The 9,986-nt window shown below is 37.6% G+C and overlaps 1 long non-coding RNA gene across 1 annotated transcript in view; it reads left to right on the top strand.

The window, feature by feature from the left end:
* Window positions 1–9,986, top strand: part of LOC103346435 (neuroblastoma breakpoint family member 4) — a 1,612,367-nt gene that overhangs the window by 583,445 nt on the left and 1,018,936 nt on the right. The gene's annotated exons all lie outside the window — the stretch shown is intronic.

The following is a 9,986-nucleotide window of genomic DNA, read 5'->3' as shown; positions in this document are numbered from 1 at the left end:
CCCCCCACACACCTCACCCAGCTCCCTGAGTTCAGTCTGTGCCCGCCCCTGCAGTAAGCAGGACTCCCCAGGCTACAAACTTCTGACACAGGACAGGTCTCAGCCCTGCTGATCCATTCTGTGTCCTCCCACTCTGCTCCTGTCCTGTTCCTCTGTGGTGCTGTCAGCACTGATCATCAGAGAGTTTTCCCGGGATGACAGAGAAGGGAGCAGATGGCCGAGCATGGCCTTCCTTCTTTGTGTCCTGTGTCGGCCCCACCTAGTCTGTCTGTGGGAGGAACAAGGCCCCTGCCCTGGGTGCAGGTAAGTGGTTGAGAGATGAAACACTGATTTCAGCACCGATACTGGACACACATGCAAGTAATACTGAAGCCAATGCTGCCAACAAGGAAGTGTGGGGGAGGGGCAGGAGCACCCGGGAGAGCTAGGTACTGGGGAGACCACCAGGGAATGCTAGGGATCCCTGTCACCAGTAGCAGCTCAGGCTCCTCTAATGCCATGCTTCTCCAGATCACCTCTGGCCCCTGCAGAAGTGTGAAGGGCCTGGTGGGTTTCGTCCAGCTTTGTGGGCTTGCTCCTGCTGCATTCCAGCAGCCTCTGCTCTTCCCAACAAAGCAGAGCCTGAACTTCACTCCCCTGTGGAGTGAGCATGTGTGTTTGTGTGTCTGTCTGTCTGTGTAAGCATATATGTATGTCCTAGCTGTGTGGGTTCTGCTCCAGCTGGGCCTGGCTGCTCCACACATGAGCATACAAGTCCTTTCACTGTCACCAGTGGCATGAGTCTGGCATCAGAGTTGCTGTGGGAAACCATGAGGGAAATGGCACAAAGCCAATAGAATAAGGAAGCCGGTATAAAGCCAAAAATATAAATATAAGTAAAATGAGGACTGTAAATGGTGAGTTGAAGCAGTATAGATAAAAAAAAAAGGGATATCTGGTTACAGTTATTCTTGAATCAAGCATAAAACCAAGAGTGTAACTTGGTAAATGTATACATATACCCAAAAGAAAATGTAACACACAAAATAAAAATTAAAAAACAGAATGGTGGGCTAGTATGGGAAAACAGGTTCCTAGCAACAGAACCAGTTTTATTCAGTTTGTGGCAGCCAAAACCAGCCAGTGAACAGTTGTCTAGCATTTATCTTTTTTTAAAGAAGTACCCCAGGCAAATCCATTTTTAATAACTGAGTTCCCTTTGTACTAAAAAGGCTTAAATTTACTATTCCCTCATCAATATATCATAAGTGGAGGTGTTCTCTACCTTTTTAAGATTAAAATATCAGATGGAAACTTTTTTCTGTATTAAGGTACGTGATGGCAAAAGTTGATGAAAGAGAAATGAGAAGGAAATTGAAAAACTGGGAGTCCATAAGGGAAATGGCATAAAGCTGAAAGGGTAAGGAGCCAGCACAAAGCCAAAACTATAAGTAAAATGAGGACTCTCAATAGTGAGTTGAAGCACTGAAGAATTTTTTTTAAAAAAGAAACCCGATATCTGATTACATTTATACATAAATAACCATATAACAAAGATTGTCACTTGGGAAATTTATACATACATCCAAAGCAAAATGTAACACACAGAATAAATAACACAACTAAAATGGTGGACTAGTATGGGAAAAGAGGTTTTTAGCCACAGAACCGGTTTCATCCAGTTTGTTGTAGCCAAAACCTGGCAATGAACTGTCCTCTCGTATTTGTTTTTCTTAAAGAAGTACCTGAGGCAAACCCATTTTCAATAACCCTCTGTACTAAAAAAAGGCTTACATTTACTATGGCCACATGCAAATATCAGAAGTGGAGCTGTTCTCTGCCTTTTTGAGGTTAAAAGGTCAGACGTGGGGAACTTTTTCTATATTAAGGTACACTATGGTAAATGTGTTGTTGCTGATGAAAGAGAAATAAGAAGTAAATTGAAAAAATGGGAATCCATAAGGGAAATGGCACAAGGCTGAAAGGATAAGGAAGCCAGCATGAAGCCAAAAATACAAGTAAAATGAGGACTCTCAATGGTGAGTTGAAACAGTCCAGAAATTTAAAAAAAAGGACCAGATACCAATTACATGAATTCCTAAATAAAGCATAAAGCCAAAAATGGAACTTGATAAATTTATAAAACTATCCACAATAAAATATAACCTCCAGACACACAAAATCCAGAATGGTGGATTTTATGGGAAAATTGGTTCCTAATAGCAGAGGTGGTTTTATCCAGTTTGTGCCAGGCAAAACCAGCTAATGAATAGTCCTCTAGGAATCCTGGTTTGCTTGTTTGTTTGTTTGTTTGCTTTGACAGGCAGAGTGGACAGTGAGAGAGAGACAGAGTGAAAGGTCTTCCTTTTCCGTTGGTTCACCACCCAATGGCCGTTGCGGCCAGTACACCGCGCTGATCCGAAGCCAGAAGCCAGGTGCTTCTCCTGGTCTCCCATGGGGTGCAGGGGCCTAAGCACTTGGGGCATCCTCCACTGCCTTCCTGGGCCACAGCAGAGAGCTGGACTGGAAGAGGAGCAACTGGGACTAGAACCCGTTGCCCATATAGGATGCTGGTGCTGCAGGTGTGGCGGTCCCTGGACAGCTTTTTTTCTATATTAAGTTTTACTATGGCAGATATGTTGTTGTTGATGAAAAAAAAAACTAAGTAAATTTTAAAAAACCAGAATCCATGAGCAGAATGGCATACAGCCAAAAGAATAAGGGAGCCGTTGTGATGCCAAAAATATAAATAAAATGTGGACTGTAAGTGGTGACTTGAAGCAGTCCTGAATTTTTTTTTTTAAAAAGAGTGAATATCCAGTTACATAAATTCCTCCATTGAGCATAAAACCAAGAATGTCACTTGATAAATTTACCCAATATATAATGTATATTATATTTTATATATGTATATAAATAGATATTCTGTATAATAATATATGAAATATAACATACTAAATAAATTAAAAAGAATAAAACATAATTTTTGTATGGGAACATCAGTACCTAGCAGCAGGTTTTATAAATTTTGTGCCGTTCAAAACCAGCCAATAAACAGTGCTGTAGCATTCCTGGTTTTTAAAAGAAGTACCTGAGGCAAACCCGTTGTCAATAACTGTGAATTCCCTCTACTTAAAAATCTTCAAATTTATTTTTACACATATATTTATCAGAGGTATTATCTGTATTAAGGTATGCTTATTCCTTCTGAACTGAAAAGACTTAGTTTACTTTTCCCAAAAATATATATGAGAAGGGTCGCTGTTCTCTTTCTGGGGACTAAGTGTCATTTGTAGTCAGGATTTTTCTGCATTAAGGTATACAATGGCAAATACATTATATTGATGAAAGAAAACTAAATATGGAAATCTAAAACAACAGAATTTAATTAGGAGAAGCCATACAGTTGAAAGAATAAGGCAGCCAGTGTGAAGCCAAAAATATAAATAAAATGAGGACTCTGAAATGTGAGTTGAAGCAGTCCAGAAATTTTAAATAAAGAGCTGATATCCAATCACATGAATTGTTAAATCAAGCAAAAACCAAGAATGTAACTTGGTAAATTTATAAGAATATCTAAAACAAAATTGAACACAGAAAACAGAAAAAGCAGTGTGAACTAGTATTAGAAAATGGTTCACAGCAACAGAAGTGGATCTATGCAGTTTCTGCCAGCCAAAAACAGCCAATGAACAGTCCTCTAGATTTTCTGATTTTTTTAAAAGTAGTACCTGAGGCAAACCCATTTACAACCCCTAAATACCTCTGTGCTAAAAAGGCTTAAATTTTACTTTTTGCATATATATGTGTGTATATATATATATATATATATATATATATATATATATATAATGGATATTATATATATGAAGTGTAAGTGCTCTTTGTCTTTTGGGGAATTAATGTCAGATATGGGCAGCTTTTTTCTGTATTAAGGTATGCTATGGCAAATGTGTTGTTGTGAAAGAAACAAATAAGAAGTGGTTTTATCCAGTTTGTGCAATCCAAAACCAGCCAACGAACAGTCCTCTAGAATTCCAGTTTTTTAAAAAGAAATACGTGAGGTAAACCCATTTTCAGTAACTGTGAATTAACTTCTGTGATAAAAAAAGTCTTAAATTTACTTTTTGCACATACTTATATCAGAAGTGGAGGTATTCTTTGGCTATTTGAGAAAGTTTCAGATGTGGAAAACTTTTTTCTGTATTAAGGTACACCATATCAAATATACTGTTGTTGATGAAGGAGATATAAGAAGTAAATTTAAAAAATGAGAATCCATGAGGGAAAGGACACAAACCTGAAAGAATAAGGGAGCAATTGTGAAATCAAAAATATAAATAAAATGAGGACTCTAAATGGTTACTGAAAGCAGTCCAGAAATTATTTTTTAAAAATAGAGCTGATAAATTACATGAATTCCTAAATCAAGCAAAAAATTAAGAATGTTACTCAGTAAATTTATAAAAATATCCAAAACAAAATCTAACACACAAAATAAAAAGAAAACAGATGCGGACTAGTATGGGAAGATCACTTCCTGGCAACAGTACTGGTTTTATCCAGCTTGTGCTGGCAAAGACTAGCCAATGAACAGTCCTCTAGCATTCTAATTCATTTAAAAGAATTATTTGAGGCAAACCCATTTTCAATAACTGTGAATTTCTTCTGAACAAAAAAGGCCTAAACTTACTTTTCCCAAATATGCATATCAGAAGTGGAGATGTTCTCTGTTTTGGGAATAAATGTCCGATGTGGTCAACGTTTTTCCGCATTAAGGTAGACTGTGGCAGTTTTGTTTTGTTAATGAAAGGAAACTAAATAAATAAATTTATAAAACTGTATTCCATGACAGAAATGTCATACAGCCAAAAAATAAGGAAGCCTGCATGAATACAAAATATAAATAAAATGAGTACTCTAAATGGTGACTAGTCCCAATCAGTGAATTTTTAGTAAAAAAGACTGGGTATTCAATTACATGTATTATTTCATCGAGCATAAATCCAAAAATGTAACTCAGCAAATTTATAAAAATATCGAAAATATAATGTAACACACACACACACACATGCAGACACACTCACACACAAAAGAATTGTATACTCATATGGGAGAATCGGTTCCTAGCAATAGAACTGGTATTATTCAGTTTGTGCCAGCAAAAGCCAGGCAATGAACAGTCCTCTAGCATTCCAGATTTCTTTTAAAAGAATTAACTGAGGAAAACCCGTTTTTAATAACTTTGAATTCCTTCTGAACTAAGAAGGCTTATATTTACTTTTCGCAAATGTATACATTAGAAGAAGAGGTATTCTCTGTCTTTTTTGGGAATAAAAATTGTAGGCTAGAATGGGAAAATCTGTTCCTGGCAGCAGAAGTGGTTTTATCCAATTTGTACCAGAAAAACACCACCCCATGTACAGTCCTCTAGCGCCCCTTTTCTTTTAAAGGAAGTACCTAAGGGACACCCATTTTTAATACTGAAAATTTCTTCTGAATTAAAATGATTTAAATCTACTTTTTCCATATATATTTACACACATACATCAGACATGTAGGTATTCTATGCCATATTGAGAATAAAATCTCAGATGTGGGTGGCTCTTTTTTATATTAATGTATACTACAGTAACTGTGAATTCCTTCTAAACTAGGAAGGCTTGAGTTTTGTTTTCCCCCAATATATATATATATATATATATATATATATATATATATAATATTTCACAATGTATCATAAGATATAGTATATCATACAAGTACATTGAATCATAAGCATGATATAATTATTCCAATGGATGCAAAAAATCATTCAGTGAAATTCAACACCCATTCCTGTTTCATAAAAAAAGATAGTTCAATATAATAAAGGTAATATATGACAACTCTCAGTCACTGTCCTATTGAATGAGGGAAAATCGAATGCATTTCCTCTAAGATCTGGAACCACACTAGGATATATATTTATTGTTGCTGCTCTTCTTCAATATAGTATTGGAAATTTTAGCCAGAGCCATTTGGAAAGAGAAAGAGTACAAATAGAAAGGAGAAGCTCAAACTATTCCTTCTCAGATGATATGATTCTATATGATGAAAAACCTAAAGACTCCTCAAAAACACATTAGAACTGACAAATTCTGTAAAGTCACAGGATACAATCAACACACAAAACAAGTTACATTTTTATACACCAATAATTAACTCCCTGTGGAAAGAATGAAAAAAGCAATCCCATTCAGGAGAACTACCAAAAAATGCCTGGGAGCAAATTAAACCTGGTAAGTGAACGACCTCTGCAATGCACATTACAAAAAACTGAAGAAAGAAATTGAAAAAGACACAGAAAATGCAAAGACTGCTCATATTCATGGATTGTAAAAAGTAATTTAAAACTTTCCATATTACCCAAAGTAATTTACAGGGTCAGTGCTTCCTCATGAAAATATTTATGACATTTTTCACAATTGTGTTAAAAACAATACTAAAATTCATGTCTAAGCACAATAGATTCAGCAAAGGCAGAACAAACTTGAACAAAAAGAACAAAGCTGGAGGAATCACAAGACAAGATTTCAAGGTGTACTCCAGGACTATTGTAAACAAAACAGCATAGTGCTAGCATAAAAAGAGACACAAAGATGAATAGGATAGAACGGGAGATTCCAGAAACTAATCCATGTATCTACTAATAATTGATCTTTTGACAAAAGTGCTGAAAGTACGTGTACTCTTTCTTCAATAAATGGTGCTGGGGAAACTGAATCCCCTTATACAGAAGATTAAGATTGACCCCTACTTTTTATCCCATGCAAAAATCAACTTTTATGATGTGATAAATGTGACCCCCATGGAGTTTATTCAGGCAGCACCTCCAAGGATTTTATCCTCCCCAGGGAGAAAGGAATGCTGGTCTACTACAGACTGCTTTCCTGAAATGAGTTACCAAATATTTCTATTGTAAATGTATTGTTTAATTTGGAAGCTCATGGAGTTTGAATCCTATTTACTCAGTGTTTCCTGGCTTCCTTCAATTGCAAGCCACTCTATACTTCTCCCACTGTAAAAGCATATCTTTGCTACTTCCTTCCCCAAATATATATTTACTTTTGAACCATATTTTAAGCTTTTATTCCAAGAATTTTGTTACATTAAAATTATATGGCAGAGCCATCCTTTTGGTGCAGCGATTTATACCAAGGCCAGCATCCGATGTCATAGCACTGATTTGAGTTCCAGATGCTCTGCTTCTGACCCACCTCCCTGTACATGTGCCTGGGAAATCAGCAAAAGATGACACAAGTGCTTTGGCCCCTGCGACCAATGTGGGCTACCTGGTTGGACTTCCTTGCTCCCGGCGACAGTCTGTCCCAGTTCATGCTGTTGGAGCCATTTCAGGAGTGAACCGGGGCTGGTGCTGTGGTACAGCAGGTTAAAGCCCTGGCCTGAAACACTAGCATCCCATATGGATTCCAGTTCTAGTCCTGTCTGGTCCACTTCTGATCCAGCTCTCTGCTATTACCTGGGAGAGCAGCAGCAGATGTCCCAAGTCCTTGGGCCTTTGCACCCGCATGGGAGACCCAGAAGAAGTTCCTGGCCCCTAGCATTGGATCAGCATAGCGCCAGCCATTGCAGCCAACTGGGGAGTGGACCAGCAGATGGAAGACCTCTATCTCTCTCTGTAACTCTGCCTTTCAAATTAATAAAAGAAATCTAAAAAAAAAGAGTGCACCAAAGGATGTTCTCTTCATCACGGGAATCTTTTTATATTTTTTTATTTAGTAAATATAAATTTCCAAAGTACAGTTAATGGCTTACAATGGCTTCCCCCCAATAATTTCCCTCCCACTCGCACCCCTCCCATCTCCCACTCCCTCTCCCATTCCATTCACATCAAGATTCATTTTCAATTCTCTTTATATACAGAAGATTGATTTAGTAGATATTAAGTAAAGATTTCATCAGTTTGCACCCACACATAAACACAAAGTGTAAAATACTGTTTGAGTACTAGTTATAGCATTACTTCATATTGGACAACACACTAAGGACAGATCCCACATGAGAAGTAAGTACACAATGACTCCTGTTGTTGACTTACCAATTTGACACTCTTGTTTGTGGCGTCAGTAATCTCCCTAGGCTCTAGTCATGAGTTGCCAAGGCTATGGAAGCCTTTTGAGTTCACTGACTTCGATCTTATTCAGACCGGGTCATAGTTAAAGTGGAAGTTCTCTCCTCCCTTCAGAGAAAGGTACCTCCTTCTTTGATGGCCCCGTTCTTCCCACTGGGATCTCACTCGCAGAGATCTTTCATTTAGGTCTTCTTTTTTTTTTTCCAGGGTGTCTTGGCTTTCCATGCCTGAAATACTCTCATGGGCTCTTCAGCCATATCCGAATGCCTTAAGGGCTGATTCTGAGGCCAGAGTGCTATTTAGGACACCTGCTTTCTACTAGTCTGCTGTGTATCCCGCTTCGCATGATGGATCATTCTCCACAAAATAAAGAGAAAATACTAAAATAGATAAAGTATTACATTGTACATCAACAGTCAGGACAAGAGCTGATCAAGTCACTGTTTCTCATAGTGTCCACTTCACTACAACAGGTTTCCCCTTTGGTGCTCAGTTAGTTGTCGCCGATCAGGGAGAACATATGATATTTGTCTCTTTGGGACTGGCTTAATTCACTCAGCACAAATTATTGACAAATGATGTTATCTTTGTTTAAGAAAGAACTCTATAACCACTGGAATCACCTCCTTGAAAATTAGTCCTTTTCATAGGAATGAAGTTTATGTCAGCAAAGGTTGTAAATCATAAATCGATTAACCATTTATTCAGCATGGGATTCCTGATTGGTGAGGAATTGATCTAGAAAAATTCAAAGGTCATTTCCCACTGCAGGATTCATTGGGCTCAGATGTCCATTCAGCGTTCTTGCAGTATCTGGGGCCAATGAAGATACGATGCTATTTGTAGAATTTCACATGATAAAGGCACAGAGTGATGACGATGAGTATCAACTCACATTCTTCCTATTTCCAAGAAGCTGAAACACAAAAGACCAAATGGACGGGTTTTGCTGAACACATATTTTATGCTGCTAACTATGTGTGTATAGGATACTTCGTGCTTGCTCACACATAAAACTTGTTTGGATGGATAAGACTGTTCAAGGGCTCACAAATATGTTGATTCTCATGTTTCTTCATTTCAGAAAAAGGAATTTCATGTTTAAAAGTAAAAGCATCAGGACATTGTTCTTCTGTAAACAGATATCCATTTTGTAGCTGATTAGGCACATTGCTTAATGAAATCACTTCTAAATCTCATGAGGCAATAGAAACTTTTGAAGCCAATCTGTCAAACAGCTCTTAATCCTACAAACCAGAATGCATCAAAGTAAATTATCCATAGGAGGTGTATCTAAGGGAAAATGTAATTTTAAATTATCATGAAAATATCAGTCTATAAATCACAGAGATTTGATTTTACAAAACAAGAACCACTACATTTTCCATTGCAGTAGTCATTAGTCTGTCTGAAGTTGTGTGATGAATAAAATTGGATATGCCAAGAAACTTACCCATGGCTTCCAACTAAAAGTGAGAAATTGATGTGAGTTGGGTGAAACTTCACAAAGAAGTAAAGAACATCTGTAAGTTAGTGTTGAAACTTTTCTCTAAGAAAATGCATGGAAGCGTTTTTGATTGATTTTATCCTCTGGTTGGCACAGCTGCCGCTTAGGATGTCCTGAAATCTGGCCGATATAGAAGAGAAAAGTCCATTACACACACTGCTACCTGCCCCTATCTGGAGTAGGGGCTCTCCCTATTCCTGTCTCTGATTTTCCCTGGAGGGATGTTCACAGAAAGAGACCCAAGCTGATGACTCACTCACCACAGGAGCCATGACCACAAATTTAAGAAGCAATAGAATGACTTCTAGAAACCACTTCATGCAGTATAGTTGCCACAAACTCAGATTAATTAGAGTTTTAAGAACT

Source organism: Oryctolagus cuniculus, chromosome 12 (genome assembly GCF_964237555.1).
Source record: "Oryctolagus cuniculus chromosome 12, mOryCun1.1, whole genome shotgun sequence".
Classification (NCBI taxonomy): Eukaryota; Metazoa; Chordata; class Mammalia; order Lagomorpha; family Leporidae; genus Oryctolagus; species Oryctolagus cuniculus.
This window is presented reverse-complemented; position numbering and strand designations above follow the sequence as displayed.